Here is a 17,993-nt window from a genome sequence, read left to right as displayed (position 1 = left end):
TTTATTCTGGTGCGACGCCGACGGCCATTTTGGAACTGGACGGAGCATGCTCAGAAGCGACTTTTGATGCTGCTCTGCCCAGTTCCAAAATGACTGCAGCGCGACTTCTGGTGCGGTGGCCATCTACGAACTGGGCACAGCAGCATCAAAAGTCACTTCTGAGCATGCTCCGCCCAGTTCCAAAATGGCCGCCGCGCTACTTCCGGTATGGTACTTTCGGTCCGGTCCCTTATTTTTCAGAGAGGAACTTGGCAGGTATGACTTTACGTCCACTTCCTAGCAATTCGATTTGAAATTTTGACTTCTTTTCTTCAAATCCCAAATTTCTTTTATCTTTATTAAACAAATCATTTACTTGATGGTATTGTAACCATCCTGTAAATCACTCTTGAATTTGATCATATGGTTTTAACTTTAACCATCTTTTGTTTTTACAATAATTTCTTCATAGGTGACCCTGTTCCCTTCCATATTAAGTTTTTGTATTGACAGCATATTCACAAGTGAAATCCACCATGGCGTTTTCTTTTTTAGAAGGCACTCATTTCGCTCCCACACTTCATAAATTGATCTTCTAAATAAATGATTTAGGAAACCTTTGTGTACTTTCACATTTTGCTGCCACAATTATGAATGCCACCCAAATCTATTTTGATATCCCTCCAGATTAAGAATGTCAGTATTCTCCAAAAAAATCCAATCTTTAAGCCAGGAAAGCCATGCTGCTTCATAATATAACTTCAGTTTGGGCATTGGGAATTCGCCTCTTTCTTTTTTATCCACCAAAATTTTAAATTTGATCCTCGGTTTCTTCCCTGACCATACAAATCTTGATAATATTCTTTCCCATTCTTTAAATTGTCCAACTCCTCTTACTACCGGGATATTATGAAATAAAGATAACATTCTGGGAAGAACGTTCATTTTGACCACCGCAATCCTTCCCCACCGGTTCCAACCGGTGTGAACCAGTTCCAACCGGTCAGAACCGATTCCCACTGGTCGGAACCGGTACAAACTGGCCAGGACCGGTTTAAACTGGTCTGAACTGGTCTGAACATGTTCCAACAAGTCTAAACCAGTTCCAACCGGTCCAAATCGGTTCCAACCAGTCTGAACGGGTTCTAAACAGTCTGAACCAGTTCCAACCAGTAAGGACTGGTTCAAACCAGTGTGAACTGGTTTGGACCCATTTGGACCCATTCAAACCAGTGTGAACTGGTCTTGTCCAGTCTGATCTGGCTCCAACCTGTTTGAACCGGTTCAAACCGGTCTGAACCGGTTCAAACCGGTCTGAACCGGTTCAAACCGGCCATGACCAGTTCCCACCGGTCATGACCAGTTCGAACCGGTCTGAACTGGTTCCCACCGGTCATGACCGGTTTCCACCGGTCTGAATGGGTTCTAACCGATCTAAACTGGTTCTAACCGATCTGAACCGGTTCCAACCGGTCAGGACCGGTTCAAACCGGTCTGGAGCGGTGTGAGCGGGTTCCAACCGGTCCGAACCAGTTCCCACCAGTCTGAACAGTTTCTAACCGATCTGAACTGGTTCTAACCGGTCTGAACCGCAACCAGTTCAGACTGGTATGAACCGGCTCAAACCTGCGGTTCAAACCGGTTTGCACCGGTTAAAACCAGTTTGAGCCGGATCAGACTGGTCAGAACCGGTTCAAGCCAGTCTGAACTAGTTCAGACCAGTTTGATCTGGTTACAACCGGTTTGAAACAGTTCACACTGGTTTGAACCGGTCCTAACAGGTTGGAACTGGTTCACACCGGTTTGAAACAGATCAGACTGGTTTGAACTGGTTCAGACCGGTTGAACTGGTTCAGACCACTTTGAACTGGTTCCAACCGGTTTGAACCTGTTCACACGGGTTTCAACCGGTTCCAACTGATCAGGACCGGTCCAAACCGGTCCAAACCATTTCCCACCGGTCTGAACGGGTTCTAACCAGTTCAGACCGGTTGGACCGGTTCAGACCGATTTGAACCAGTTTAAACTGGTTTGAACCAGTTCAAACCTGTCTGAACTGGTCCAACCGGTCTGAACCGGTTAAGATCGGTTTGAAGCAGTTCCAACCAGTTGGAACCATTTCATACCAGTTTGAACCGGTCCTTACTGGTCGGAACCAGTTCTAACTGGTATGAAGCGGTTCAGACTGGTTTAAATCAGTTAAGACCTTTTAGAACTGGTTCAAACCATTTCAGACCAATTCAATGGGTTCAAACCAGTCTGAACAGGTTCAGACCGGTTAGGACCGGTTCAATCCAGTGTGAACTGGTTCAAACCGGTCTGAACCGGTCCAACCAGTCAGGACCGATTCCAACTTGTATGAACCGGTCTGAAGCGGTTCCAACCGGTCCATACCGGTTCCAACCGGTCCATACCAGTTCCAACCAGTCTGAACCTGCTCAAACCGGTCAGGACCGGTTCCAACCGGTCAGAATGGGTTCAAACCGGTCGAAACCGGCTCAAACCAGTTTCAGGATCAGACCAATCAGGACCGGGTTCAGACCAGTTTGAACCAGTCCTAACAGGTCAGAACCAGTTCAAACTGGCTTGAACAGGTTCAAATGGGTTCAGACCGATTCCAACCAGCCAGGACCGGTTCAAACCGGTCTGAATGGGTTCAAACCCTTCAGGACCAGTTCCAACCGGTTAGGTTAGGACTGGTTCAAACCAGTTTGATCAGGTCAGGACCAGTTCAAACCAGTCTGAAGCAGTCTGAACTGGTTCTAACCAGTCTTAACCGGTTCAAACCAGTCTGAACCAGTTCCAACCGGTTAGGACCGGTTCATACCAGTGTGGTTTGAACCAGTTCAGAATGGTTTGGACCGGTTCCAACCACTTTGAGCTAGTTCACACTGGGCTGAACCGCTTCAGACTGGTTGGAACCGGTTCTAACCGGTCTGAAGCGGTTCAAACCAGTGTGAACTGGTTCAACCTGGTTGGAACCGGTTCAAACCGGTCTCAACCGGTCCAATCGATTTCAAAACGTTCAGACCGGTTTGAACTGGTTCAGACTGGTTTGAACTGGTTCAGACCAGTTTGAACCGCTCCTGACCAGTCCGAACCGGTCTGAACTGGTTCAAACCGGGGCATGTGGCACGGAGAGAGTGAATAGACAAAAAAAGTCTCCCTCTCTCATAAGGCTAGATCTCGGGGACATCCAATGAAGATGAGTGCTGTAGGGGGAGAGAAGAGGACAGGCACACCAAGATCCAGCATGGCATTGAGGGAGCAAAGCTTTCTCTGCAGACCTCTGAGGTGATCTTGCAGTGGAGCCGCGGACATCTATTCTGCTGAGAGCAACCCACTCCGCTTTCCTGTAATGTGAGTATTAAGCCCACCTTGAAGCCATCAGAGTAATCCCTCCGTCCCTAGCCCACCCGAAAGGAACTATAACTCCTTATGGTGCCCGCCCCCGCCCCCGTTTACCCACATAGGTGTTGTCTCATTTCAGACTGGAAGCTTCTCGGGGCAGGGCATCTGTAAAGCGCCCTCCGCGTTGATGGAGGCTCGGGGCAGTTTATCCCGACGGGTGGGTTAGGCTGAGAATCTGATCTTTGTGATCTGCATGATTTGAACTCAGGACTCACCTAACATGCTAAGTGTTGCATCATGCTCCGCCAACGAAATAAGAAAGGTGAAGAAAATTCTAGCTACTCCGATTCGTTTTTATTCTGTAATGACTTATTTGGATCATTTATAGACTGCTTTCTTATCCTCAAATCTTTATACATAGATGAACCCTAACTCCCAAATTCCCAGGTTTCTTCTTCTGGGCAGGAGGCGCTGGGAAGGGGCACGCGCCAGGCGGCTTCCCCGGAGGCTAAGACCCAGCCCGCGCTCCGGAGTCCAGACCCAGGTGCCTGCCAGAATGCGTGGGAATTTCCGCTCTCTGGCTCGAGAAAATAATCCAGATTCCGTTTGCCAAGGGCAGAACGCCTTCACAACCCCACGACCAGTTTTATTTACATTGCCTTGGAAATAAGGGAAGGAGAGCCGGACCTGGGAGATAGACCTGAGTTCAAATCCCTACTCAGCCATGAAGCTCACTGGGTGACCTTGAGCCAGTCACTGCCTCTCAGCCTAACCTACTTGTCTGGGGGGAAATGTAGGATAGGAATGCCATAAAATAAATGATAAATGATCCTGCCACAGGCTAAGATGCGGAACGTACTTTTTACACAGTGAATGGGTGAGAGCGACAGGGGCTTCCTTTTGTGTCATTTATGAATTCATAGCATTTTTATTCAGTCTGTCGCCAGCTGTGTGTATGGTTCTCTTCTCCCCGATTTCATCCTCACGACAACCCTGTGATGTAGGTTAGGCTTAGAGAAAGCGAAAGAGCAGGACAGATTAAAGGAAGTCGGTCCTCCGAAGCTCAGAACTAAACTCCCGCAGGAGGCAGCTGCGGCCACCAGCTTGGATGGCTTTTCAAAAGAGGATTGGGCCAATATTCATGGATATAGCTATGGCTACTAGCCGCGAGGGTGTTGGACTAGATGGGCAATTGACCCGCTCCAGCAGGTCTATTCTGATGTTCTTCGCCCTGGCACGAAATCAGATTTCTGGTTAAAGGCCTGTCTCCATCCTGGGGGGGGGGGGGCACGGGGGAGACTCCGTGTCTTTCAGCAGAGGGGAACGGCTGCTGGGCCGGACCGAGAAGGGCTCATCTGGGTCAGCATCCCATTTCTACAGTGGTCAGGCAGATGACAGTCCCTCTACAAGCTCATAACTCTTGCTTGTTGCTTGTCCCCAGCAGCCGGTGTTGTTCCGCAGTAGACTGCGTCTGCACCTGGTGGCGGGGCGGAAACCGTTGATGGAGCTCTTCTCCTCCATGAGGCTGGATCATCCCTTTCAAAAGTCCCCGGCCCTAAGCAATGGGTCCTCCTATTAACCCCCCACCACCTCCCTCCGTCTCATTTCATGCATTGCTCGGATTTCCCCCACCCCCACATACAACGGCATTTTTTCACCCCAAGCAGGCCAGCCCCAAAGCCTAAAGCCGCACGCTGCGCCCGGCCAAGGAAGAGTGGGGGAGGGTGTGGTGCGTGAGAGATCTGATATATATTTTTGGTGCTCGGGGGGGGGGATGTGAGCGCTCTCCGAGGTGCTGAACTCTAGACCCAGCTCGCGCCAAGCCTCCCTCACGCTCCACGTCCCCACTCGCGAGGGGGTTAGAGAGCTGTGGGGGGGGTGGCGTCTCTCCCTTGCCCCACCCGGGCGGTTGCTGGATGCGATTGGGCCATTCAAAAATACTCGTCGCGTCCCCGACCCATCTGGGACCCGAGCGGACCATGCCCCCCCTCCCGTGTTTGGATCCAAGCTCTTTGTCCGCGGTTACATTTAGGACCCGCCCCTCAAGAGAACAGCCCAGAGCTCCCCATTGCAACCCTCCTTCCGAACCGTTGCAGCAGGAGGGTGCAGAGATTATCCCCTCATTTCATTCGCTTCTCAAGCTGAGGGGGCTTCAGTAACAGGCTGCTGATTATTCAGGTGGGGGTGATTTATCCCCCCCCCCACACAAAGCCTTTCTAGATTCAACAGGACTGTTCCCGTTCAGCTGCAACCTATCTCTTAGAAACAGACGGGCAGACCAAGGATCCATCTAGCTCCATATTGTCCGCACTGACCGGCAGCGGCTCACTGGCTCTATCCTAGAAAATGCTGTTGGAGCCTGAGGCCTTTTTTGTTTCCCCCACGCAAAGCGTGTGCTCTGCTCCTGAGCTATGGGCGTTTCTAATGAACATCGAAAACTGCCTTACACCGAGCCAGGTCATCTCGCTAAGTAGTCTAAGCAGTTCCCAGTTCCTCATTCCACTAAGAAAACTTGGGAGGGTGTGGGAGGCAGTGTGGTGCAGTGGTTAGAGTGTCGGACCTGAGAGAGACATAAAGGTCTCACGGAGCGGCCTTGGGGACCAGACACGCTACCTCGAGGCCTCAACTGCTTTACACGGTTGTTGTGTGAGGCTTAAATGAAAAGGCGGGGAGAACCATGGGTGCCACCTCGAGCTCCTTGGAGCAAGAGGGGAGAAGCAAAGGGCAATACATACAATAAATAAGATGGTAGTCCTCATGATTCTGGATTAAAATAGGCATCTGCCGTACTCTGTGTCAGACCTTTGGCCTCTTTACTATTGTGGGGATTAAATGAGGAGCGGCGAGAACCATGTACGGTCCTTGAAGAAACACGTGGGCTATAAACGCAACAAACAACTGAAGTTTGCAAATTCCTGCCTTTGGGGGGGGGATTCATTCTCTCACACCCCAGACACACACCTGACACCCTAAACCAGCAATCCTTCTCACATCCAGACACCACGCGGGTATCACGGACGCTGCTGAAGAGGCGCACGGGGGGCGCTCACAAAGGCCAAGGCGGAGAGGAGACATATCATTTGGCTCAAGTGCCCTTTCTCCCAGGCAACTTCCGACGCGAGGCCCTTTCCCATCCCAGCTCTATTCCGTCGGCAGGCGGAGGGGAAAAAACACAACCCCAGGAGCCACGGAGAGGGGCTGTGGATTCCCCCCCTCCCCCGCAATTCTTGCAAGTCCGGGGGTCGGCAGGAGCCAGGCGGCTTCTGATGCTTACGGCTGAGCTGCCTGGGCTCCCCGTCGAGGGCGCGTGGAGGACGCGAGCCGACTCTGCAGGAAGCCAGCCGGCCTGAGGGGCTTCAGCGGAATGGGAGGGACACACGTTTCTTCAGTTTGGGTGTTAGGTTTTTTCTATTGGTTACTGCCTTCGAAACACGGAAAGCTGCATTGTGACAAGTCAGACCATTGGTCTACACTGGTTGGCAGCAGCTTTCCAGAGTTGCAGACAGGGGTCTCTTCCTGGAGACTCCGGGGACTGAATACAGGACTCCCCAGAAGCTGCCTTACACGGAATCTGGCAGTTGCTCTCCAGATTTTTCAGAATTTTTTTCCCCTAACCGGAAGGGTCTGAACCTGGAACTGGTAGGTCACCACCGAGTGAGAGTAGAAAGGTCATTTTAGCTAGGAGGTTATCCTCACAGCCCAGAATTTTCCTGGTTGCCGAATGACCACGGAAAAACTCCAGAGTAACTGTGCTTGTGCCTTTAACAGAGGTTTGTTATGCAGAAACTACCGGTATCAAGTGGAGTTCGCCTCAGCCTGGAATGAAATGCACCTACCAGCTACTGCTGCTGGTCAAATGGCTGTTGAAGGAGAGAAACAGGGGGTGGACTAGATGACTCTTGGTGTCCCTTCCAACTCTACAGTTCCATGTGAGAGGCATTATCTCAGTTCAAGCCCCAGGACACATTCCAGGCAGAGAAAGAGGACCCTCAGTAGGGCTGTTGAAAGGCATAGCCTGGTTGTGGGGCATGCCCTAGGCAGAGTCATCATGAAGGCTATGTAGAGACCCCTGGAGGGCCACATTCATTCCCCAGGCCTGAGGTTCCCTGCCTCTGCTCTGTGATATTGCAAAGGCTTCTGGGTCATTTTTGCATGGCAATTCCTGAATCCCACTTCCCCTCTGTGTTGGAAGTTTTGGTGCAACTCAGCTTTCAGAAAAGAGTTCATGTGTGGTTAAAACAGTTGGAGCAAGGGAGTCTATCCCTGTACCTTTGACCTCTGTGCTGACCCCACAATCTCTTTGATGTTTAGACTGATACATCTTAGGTTACATCCTGTTTACAACTTCCTCTTCACACTTCTCTCTCAGACCTCAAGATGAAAGGTCACCTTCGATTTATCCTCTGAGAACAAATGAGCAAGCATGATTTTGTTAGCTAGCTTAGAACTCGAAGCCTTTTCTATCCAAGTTGGATACACAGTACTTCTTATAATACACAACTATATATTTTCCTTCTACTACCAACATCTCTTTGGTAACTTCTACTCTCTAGCCAAATTCACAAGCCACACTGCATACCAAAATCCAACGTTTTGGGTGCCAAAACCTGTAGACGAAGCAGAGTTCAAACTGCCAAACAACGGGGTCTTGACTAAGTCCCATGCAAGCTTCTAGAACTGTCTGAGATAACAATTGGACATAATATTAGCAGGCGTAGATAGCATCAGGCTGTTTTTTGAATTTTCTAAAAGGGAAAATGGCTTTGTTTTGGGGCAACGAGAATCCCCACCCGTCTGTTTAACTGTGCGTCATAATATAGCAGCAAATCAGAAGGATAACGGTTTCTTTTTTCATTTTGCAGAACCCAGGCTTCCCTTTGGAGTTGGACCGCCTGGCAGGTCTCGTTTTAGTGAATGGAAGAACGAGCTAAAATCTGGATCTTCTCCCCCCCTTCCTGCAAGCTAAGCGCTCATTAATGCTTGTTCAGGGACAGCTGTTCATCTCCCCCTGGAGAACCATTATCGGTTTAATCTTTGTGTGGTTACAATAGAGGCCCGTGCCACTCTCCCAGCCTTGACAGCAGGCCTCTGGTTAATATGACATGAAACCATGCGATGCCTTTAAGTGGCACGTGCCGCTTGCCCCGTCTGCTTGCCCAACGGCCTCCTCAACAAGAGAGAGGAGCTGTGTGTGTGTGCCTGATAAGTAAGTAATGGCAGCAATGTAGCAGATCACAGTCTTCTTCAGATTGTTATAGGAATTCTGAGGTCTTTTATATATAATAAATGTTCATAAATGTACAAGGCAAACACATACAGTACATAAGTATATAAACCACATGTCTGAAATAGAACAGGAGAACAATCCTGAAGCTATTTTGACTCTCCCAAATTGACCTCAAATATTTCTCTGCAAGGAGGAAGGACATGGGAAAACCTCCCCATTGTCTCTTTGCTCACAAATCCCTGCAACGGGGTGAGCTCCCGTTGTTCAGTCCCAGCTCCTGCCCACCTACGGTAGCAGTTCGAAAGCACGTCAAAGTGCAAGTACATAGGTACCACTCCGGCAGGAAGGTAAACGGTGTTTCTGTGTGCTGCTCTGGTTTGCCAGAAGCGGCTTAGTCATGCTGGTCTGCGGACAAACGCCAGCTCCCTTGGCCTATAGAGTGAGATAAGCGCCACAACCCCAGAGTTGTTTGTGACTAGACCTAACGGTCAGGGGTACCTTCATGACCATGACAAAAGAATAGCCAGGATGCCCAGGTATCCTGGCAGACAGGTTTTCTGCTGCAGACTACCCATTCAGTGATGTGTGTATGATGTTTTGGGGGTGGTCTTGAGCTATAGGGTGGCAATTTCAAAAGTCTATATAAGAGCTTGTACACCAATGTTCTGGGTTCCTCCTCCCTCCTGCGTGGGGTGTGTGAGCACCCTGTTGCAACAGTTTAATAAGGATCAGCCGTACTAGCTTCTTTGCTTCTCAATATTCTTTGGTTGGCCTCTGTTATTTTCCTCCTACCAATAGAGAACCTACATAAGGACTCTATATGGGCTCTTGGGTAACCCACAAGGGAAAAGGAGCAGTTTTTTTCTTATAGCAAGATAAAAAAAATAGATTTGTGTCTGCATCTTGGTAGCTGGAGCAGCGTGACTGATCAGGGACCCCCTTGAATACAGCCCCACACCAGCCTGCCAACTTCTGCAATTTAGTAATGTTTGTAGCTTCTAGCACACCATATTTCTGCCCCTTACTTGGAATACCACACTCCCACCTTGTGCAGAAGAAGGAGATGTTTATCAATGGCTACTAGCCATGATGGATATGTTCAGCCTCCACAGCTGGAGGGAGCAATGATTCTGAATACCAGTTGCTGGAAGCCACAGGAGGGGAGAGAGCTCTTGTGCCTGAGTCCTGCTTGTGGGCTTCTCTTTCAGGGATCAGCTTGGTCACTGTGAGAACAGGATGCTGGACTTGAAGGGCCAGCAGGCTCTACTTAGGAACTAGGACAACATTTGTTCAGCTCCTCTGTAACTCAGAATTAAAGAGTCCTGCAGCAGGCCAGGTCTGGCTCCCTGTTCCCTGAACCATCCCAAATCATTGGGCAAAGGGGGGAAAAACTGCAGAAAGTCTGAGCCAGTATACAAACACCACAGACCAAAATCCACCGCAGACCTTCCAATCTTAGGAATCTTGGGTGGTTCTGTAGAGCCAAATCATTTAGTATTGTCGCATATAATGTTCCCAGATGTCCTGCACACCATCAGCCTGGGGAAAATGTTGCCGAAGGGGGCAGGCCCCTTTGTTAAGAAGCCTGGTGTTTACATGCAAGCCTGCCATTCTCACATGCAGCTCTGGCACTGAATTCTAGGGATTGCTTGATGCTGAGATCCAATGCACTCTAGAGTTTGATACCTAAAGAGTTAACACAGGTCACATGGATGAAGTACATTTTATTATATTGAAAGGGCATCAGCACATTTTTACTAAAAACATTAAAACAATTACAATAAATGGCACAAAATAAAAATAAAAATCCTTCCAGTAGCACCTTAGAGACCAACAAAGTTTGTCATTGGTGTGAGCTTTCTGTGCATGCACACTTCTTCAGAGTTATTCTGAAAACATAACAGAGTTATGCAAGAGTTATTCTGAAAACATGCCTGGCAAAGGCAGATGAGGTCTAGCAAGGTGAAGAACGCTGCCACTTATCTCTAACTTGGGCTTGAAACCAAAAAATTAAACATATATAAGCATCTGGTGACTTCTGTTTCAGTGTATCTGAAGAAGTGTGCATGCACACGAAAGCTCATACCAATGACAAACTTAGTTGGTCTCTAAGGTGCTGCTGGAAGGAATTTTTAAATTTTGTTTCTACCACGTCAGACCAGCACGGCTACCTACCTGTAACTTGGGCTTGAAAATTAACACAGAAACAAAGACTAGACAGTGGGTGGGTGTTAACAGTTCTTAAATGGCACCAATCTGGAAGAGTTTATCTTAATCTAAGGTGCTACTGGAAGGAATTTTCTTTTAAAAGTGTTGGGGGGAAAGGCTTCTGGAAAAAAACTTGTTCTGCTGTGAGATAAGATGGGAAAAAGAGATTTGCGTACACACGCGCTAAATCCTGTCTGTGGTGCCTACCCTCTTCCCCAGTAAAGAGGCAGGAGTCAAGAGTATGGATTAAAATTGGCCACAACTTTATTGAATTCAAGAAGTGGGAAACTTGGCCCAGGCCTTGGCAGGTAACCCTCTCAGCCCCTCTGGCTGAGGATATGCAGGTTGACGAGGCAGAAAGAGGGGACTGTAAAGCGCAAACTTACACAGCATGCCCTCCTCTAACCCCGTCCGGGAGTTTGACCTACGAGCCGCTGCTCCAGGGCCAGGGACTCCCGAATTTTTGCCCCTTTTTAGATGGGCCCCTGCAACGCCGCCGCATGGAGATAGATAAAGGAAACCTTGCCAAGGCCTAAAACCGCCACCCGAGGCCCTTAAGGGCCTCACCGCCAAGTCCCACAACCGAGTGGCCATGACCCATACCCTGACATCAGAGCCTAAGGCCTATCCGGTCCAAGAGGGCCCGCTGCAAGTCATTTAGCCAGAGGTCATTCCCCCGTGGTGTCAGATGCACCCCATCGGCCCTGAAAATGTCGATCACATCCACCCTAATGGCGGGGTGTGGGATAGAGAACCCCCCAATTTTTCGCATGGTGTTGCGCATCGCTCTGTTGATTTTTTGGGCTGCATAGTTAATGCGAGAAGGATTGGAAGCCCCTCTCCAACATAGGCGGGGGATTAGATTGGACCAGCCTATTGCCATTGAGGGGTACAAGGTGTGCAGCCTCTCAATATCAGCCCTTGCCGCAAGGGTAAGGGCAATGCCTTTCTGCTCGACCAAATCATTTTCCCCCAGGTGTACCACCAGAACTCCCGGGGGGCCATACATCGCTGCAGCCTTACTAAATGTGGGCATCAAGTCAGACCACCGCATGCCCCGGTGGCCCATCCAATAAACGCGTACCTTGGGGTGAATGTCGAGGTGAAGACCCCCTTTTTTTAGCTGGGCATGCTCCGCTGCCCAATGCACAAAGCTGTGCCCTACCACCCAGATCTTCGTGACGGGCAAACCTGCAAGAAAATTAAATAGCAAACGTCAAGGAAGAGGAGCCAGGGCGAATGTAACTCTTGTATGCTGCTGAGCGCCAACGCCCTAATGCCTTGATGCGGGCCGGGTCCCAACCCTGAATTGCTGCTGAGGTGGCGGCCCCGATGTGAAAGGAATGCCCAGAGTACCCTTGGGGATCTGCTCCACATGCTGCTAGGACTTTTCGCAGGACTGCTGTAAATTGAAACCGCGATAAAGGTTAGCATGTATAAAGAAAGGCCCCCTGCATTTTGGCCGGACCCTGAAAAAACTGCGTGAGTCCCTATAGGGGCAGGCGCCCTCTCTCCCTGTTGTGGCAAGCATCAGTGTGACGCCCCTCTGCAGCTGATCTGTTTTGGAAGACCTAATTTTGACGTTGACAGTGTCCCCGGAGAACTTGACATCGGAATCACTCAAGCCTGCTTGAGTTGCCCCAGCTGCCAGACACTCTCCGATACGCATCGCCCCAAAGAAGGCCAGAGAGAATGCTGCTCGAAAGAGACGTGTCTCAAAATTTGACCAGCAAACCTCCGGTAATTTTTTCCAAATTAGATTCAGGATGTCAATAGTAATGGGCTTCCTGCCATCCCGGCGCGGAGGGATGATGCGACGCCAGCCCGCCAACAACTTTTTGACGTGAAATGTGTCGCATGGATCCGGCCAACGAAAGAATTTGCAAAAGAAGGATATAGCTGCCCTGTAAAGCAGCAGAGTTTTTATGGCCAGGCCCCTGTGCTTCAGGAGAACTAGGAATTGAAGAACTTCCCCTTCCGTTGCGTGCTGTGTCTTGGAGCCACGAAAACGCCCAAAGGCGTCCCAGGCCCTGGAATAGGAACGCCTAGTGGAGGGGGCTAAGGCTGACAATACTCCCTGGTTCATTTCTCGCTTCCAATCTCCCACAGCTCGTCTGGAAAAGTGTCCGGAGTCTGGGCTGCGTCCGGTGCTAGCTGGCGGAAACGCTCCATCTGGAAACGAGATAATGCGTCAGCAATATTGTTATTGAGACCAGGTATGAAGCGGGCTGTGAAGGAAATATTGTACTTCAGACACTCCAGAACAAATAAGCGCATCACCCTGATAACCCGGGCGGACTTAGGGGACAGCCTGGATATAATTCTTACCACCGCTTGATTGTCAGACCAGAAACATACCCTGGAATTTTCGAAACAGGAACCCCAGAGGCGTATGGCAACTAGAATAGGGAAGAACTCAAGAAAGGTTAGATCGCGAGTGATGCCTGCAGTATGCCAGGCGGGCGGCCACGGGTGTGCGTACCAACGGCCCCTGAAGAATACAGCAAACCCATGGCGGCCGGAGGCATCCGAATGGACCTGGAGTTCAACGCCTGGGTCGACAATTTCTTGCCAGAAAGAAACCCCATTATAATCCCGTAGGAATGCGAGCCAAATCTTTATATCTTCCTTTATCTGACGTGTCACCCTTATGTGATGGTGGGGGGCAACCCCCCCGGCTGTTAGGCGTGCTAGGCGAGCACAAAAGGCCCGACCTGGTGCAACCACCCTACAAGCAAAATTGAGATGGCCCATTAGTGATTGGACCTGGCGAAGGGTGGTCTTCTTGGCCCGCAACATTGATTCCAGTAGCACTTTCAAGGAATCAAGTTTTGACTGGGGGAGACGTGATGACTGCAGCTGAGTGTCGAGTTCAATGCCCAAGTAGGTGAGAACCGTAGAAGGACCCTCCGTCTTATCGGCGGCCAATGGAATACCAAAGTCACCCGCCAGGCGCATGAAACTAGCTAAGGCTAGAGCGCAGGAGGGGGTATCGGGGCCCCCCATTATCAAGAAGTCATCTAAGTAATGACACACGTAAGGAGAACCAGATGTTGTCTTCATGGCCCACTCAATGAATGTGCTGAAAGCCTCGAAGGCTGCACAGGCCACGGAACAACCCATAGGCATGGCCTTATCAAAGTACCAACTGTTATTGAATTTAAATCCCAAGAGCCAAAAATCCTCGGGGTGGACTGGGAGCAGCCGAAAGGCTGACTCAATGTCACATTTTGCTAATAAGGCCCCCGGGCCCAGTTCCCTAATCATTTTAATAGCCACATCTAGGGAGGCATATCTCACCGAGCAGTGTTCCCGTGGTATGGCAGCGTTTACAGACCTACCCTTAGGATAAGACAGATTGTGAATCAGGCGGAACTCGCCCGGGATTTTCTTGGGCACTATGCCAAGCGGGGAAACTATAAACTTCTTAAACGGGGGGGGCAGGAAAAGGGCCAGCTATTCTGCCCAGACGCAGCTCCTTCTCAATTTTGTTGGATGCAACCAGGGGCATTTCTCTTACCGCCTTCTGATTGGGAGGGGTTCTGGATACTGGTGAACTGGAAACTGGTATGCACAAAGAGGCTTCTCCAAGGTGCTCCAGCCTCTTTTCTTTGGCCTTACTCCGCCCCCCTCCGGCCAGGTGTCCTTTGTCCTGGCTGGCCAGGTGGCAGGACATAGGCCAACTCGCCCAGGTGGGTGTCACCAGCCAGGTAAGCCCCGCGCGGTGTCGCAAACCTCGCCCACCTGAGGGGAGGGGTGAGGGTGGATATTGCATATATTTGGGGCTCTGCTGGCCAGAGCCTTAGGGCTATTGAAAAATCTCCAGAAGGAGTCTGAAGCGGGAATGATAAGGAAGGGATGGCAGAGATTGACAAAAGGAAAGAGATCATCCATTAGCGCTGTGTGTGTGTGTGTGTTTGTATGTGTTGCAATTCGGCTGGCTTGGAACCTGCAAACCTGGACTCCTATAATGGAGTCTCTCTTGAGATGCCTCTAGGCCACAATAAAAGCTTCCTTCTGAGGTGCAGCAGGCTGTCATAGCAAAACCTGGATCTTTGCGAGTAGAATGAAAAAGGTATTGAAAGATTTGATTTTAAAAAAGACCAAGCGGGTTTTCTCCCCAGCAGATACATGCATAATAATATGAGAAATGTGATCAACATTTTGGAGTATTTAAGTTTGAAAATAGACAAAAAAACAATACTTATGTTATTGGATGCAGAAAAAGCATTTGACAGGGTGTCTTGGTTGTTTTTAAAAAAGATAATAAAAGTGATGGAATATGGTGACAAATTGTACAATAAAAAATCCTTCCAGTCCTAGGTACTAAAAGAGAAATATTCAAACAATGGAAAAAGGACATCTTAACATTCATTTGGAATAATAAACCCGCAAGAATTAAATATAAGATAATGATTGACCAAAAAAAGGGGAGGACTGGCGGTACCAGACATGAATTTATATCATGATGTGGTGGGATTCCTGTGGTTAAAGGAGTGGATTATATTTGAAGATCATAAATTATTAGATCTAGAAGGATTTCAGAATAAGTTTGGATGGCATGCCTATCTGGGGGAGGATAAGGTGAAAGTGAACAAGGAATTTAATAACCATGTTATTAAGAGATCGTTAATTAAAATTTGGGAAAACTACAAAGATCTACTAGAACCAAAGACCCCCAGATGGCTGTCACCAGCTGAAATTCTAGCAGTGAAAAAAAGGAATTCAGAAGGAAAGTGGGCAAAGTATAAAGACTTGCTAGTAGAAAGAGGAGGAAAGTTAAAGATGAAAGAATATGAGGAAGTAAAACATCTATTAACGGGGTGGATACAATACCACCAAATACATAGCAAATTTAATAAAGATAAAATGCAGAAAGGATTTATGGAAAAACCTTCACTGCGAGAAGAAAATCTACTTAAAAATAACAACAAAGTTATTTCGAAAATGTACAATGTTTTATTGGAGTGGGAGGTAAAGGATGAGTTAACTTAAGGAAACCATGATAAATTGGGCTGTTGACTTGGGGAAAACAATACAAGTTGAACAATGGGAAGAGTTGTGGGAAGTTGCCTGGGAATTTACAGCAGCGGAAAATATTAAAGAGAACATGGTCAAAATGTTTCATAGATGGTACATGACACCGGTAAAGATCAAGAAAATGTACAAAACTAAAAGTAATCAATGCTGGAGGTGTCAGAAGGAAATAGGAACATTCTTACACATGTGGTGGCATTGTGATAAAATTAAACCCTTTTGGAATTTGGTTATTGAAGAAATTAAAAAAACAATAAAATCCTATATTAAGAAATGCCCCGAATTTTTTTTATTGGGAATGGCAGATAAAGAAGTTGAAAAACAAGTGCAAAAAATAATCTGGTACGCCACAGGTGCGGCAAGACTGTTAATAGCATCATATTGGAAAAAGCATGATGTACTAGAAATAAATGAATGGTGGGGAAAACTATTTGGATTTATAGATTTAGCTAGAATGACAAATGCTATAAGGGGAGGTAACAAAAAATTTTTTGAATGAAATTGGGGGGGAAATGGAAATTATATGAAATTACAATGCCCCACAATAAAATCTTGGATTCACTTCTAGAGATCGACACTGAAGATAAGGTATATAGAAGGTAAAAGGAAAAGAAAGCATAGAATGTAAAGAGAAGCAGTAGTTAAGAAGAAATTATGGTAACCAAGGTGCAGACAAGGGGAAGTAACAGAGTGGAGAGATTGATGTGTTATTTGTGTTATATGATTTGAAATATTGTATATATCATTATTATTGTGTTATATGTTTATTATGATTTAATTTTGATGTATTTTATGTTTTAATCTTAATAAAGTTTAAATTTATATAAAAAAGAGAAAGAAACAAAGACTAGACAGTGGGTGGGTGTTATCAGTTCTTAAATGGCATCAATCTGGAAGAGTTTATCTTAATCTAAGGTGCTACTGGAAGGAAATTTCTTTAAAAAGTGTTGGGGGAAATGGCTTCTGAAAAAAAAACTTGTTCTGCTGTGAGATAAGATGGGAAAAAGAGATTAGCATTTCTTTGGGGCTTTGCTCGCCAGAGCCTTAGGGCTATTGAAAAATCTCCAGGAGTTTGATGCGGGAATGATAAGGAAGGGATGGCAGAGATTGACAAAGGAAAGAGATCATCCATTAGCGCTGTGTGTGTGTGTGTGTGTGTGTGTGTGTGTGTGTCTCTCTGTGTGTTGTTGTTGTTGTTGTTGTTGTTTAGTCGTTTAGTCGTGTCCGACTCTTCGTGACCCCATGGACCATAGCACGCCAGGCACTCCTGTCTCGCACTGCCTCCCGCAGTTTGGTCAAACTCATGTTCGTAGCTTCGAGAACACTGTCCAACCATCTTGTCCTCTGTCGTCCCCTTCTCCTAGTGCCCTCAATCTTTCCCAACATCAGGGTCTTTTCCAAGGATTCTTCTCTTCTCATGAGGTGGCCAAAGTATTGGAGCCTCAGCTTCGCGATCTGTCCTTCCAGGGAGCACTCAGGGCTGATTTCCTTAAGAATGGATAGGTTTGATCTTCTTGCAGTCCATGGGACTCTCAAGAGTCTCCTCCAGCACCATAATTCAAAAGCATCAATTCTTCGGCGATCAGCCTTCTTTATGGTCCAACTCTCACTTCCATACATCACTACTGGGAAAACCATAGCTTTAACTATACGGACCTTTGTCGGCAAGGTGATGTCTCTGCTTTTTAAGATGCTGTCTAGGTTTGTCATTGCTTTTCTCCCAAGAAGCAGGCGTCTTTTAATTTCGTGACTGCTGTCACCATCTGCAGTGATCAAGGAGCCCAAGAAAGTAAAATCTCTCACTGCCTCCATTTCTTTCCCTTCTATTTGCCAGGAGGTGATGGGACCAGTGGCCATGATCTTGGTTTTTTTGATGTTGAGCTTCAGACCATATTTTGCGCTCTCCTCTTTCACCCTCATTAAAAGGTTCTTTAATTCCTCCTCGCTTTCTGCCATCAAGGTTCTGTCATCTGCATATCTGAGGTTGTTGATATTTCTTCCAGCAATCTTAATTCCGGCTTGGGATTCATCTAGTCCAGCCTTTCGCATGATGAATTCTGCATATAAGTTAAATAAGCAGGGAGACAATATACAACCTTGTCGTACTCCTTTCCCAATTTTGAACCAATCAGTTGTTCCATATCCAGTTCTAACTGTAGCTTCTTGTCCCACATAGAGATTTCTCAGGAGA

This window comes from Zootoca vivipara, chromosome 6, assembly GCF_965207765.1.
Source record: "Zootoca vivipara chromosome 6, rZooViv2.hap1.1, whole genome shotgun sequence".
Lineage (NCBI taxonomy): Eukaryota > Metazoa > Chordata > Lepidosauria > Squamata > Lacertidae > Zootoca > Zootoca vivipara.
The sequence above is the reverse complement of the archived record's forward strand: the minus strand, read 5'-3'. Positions refer to the sequence as shown.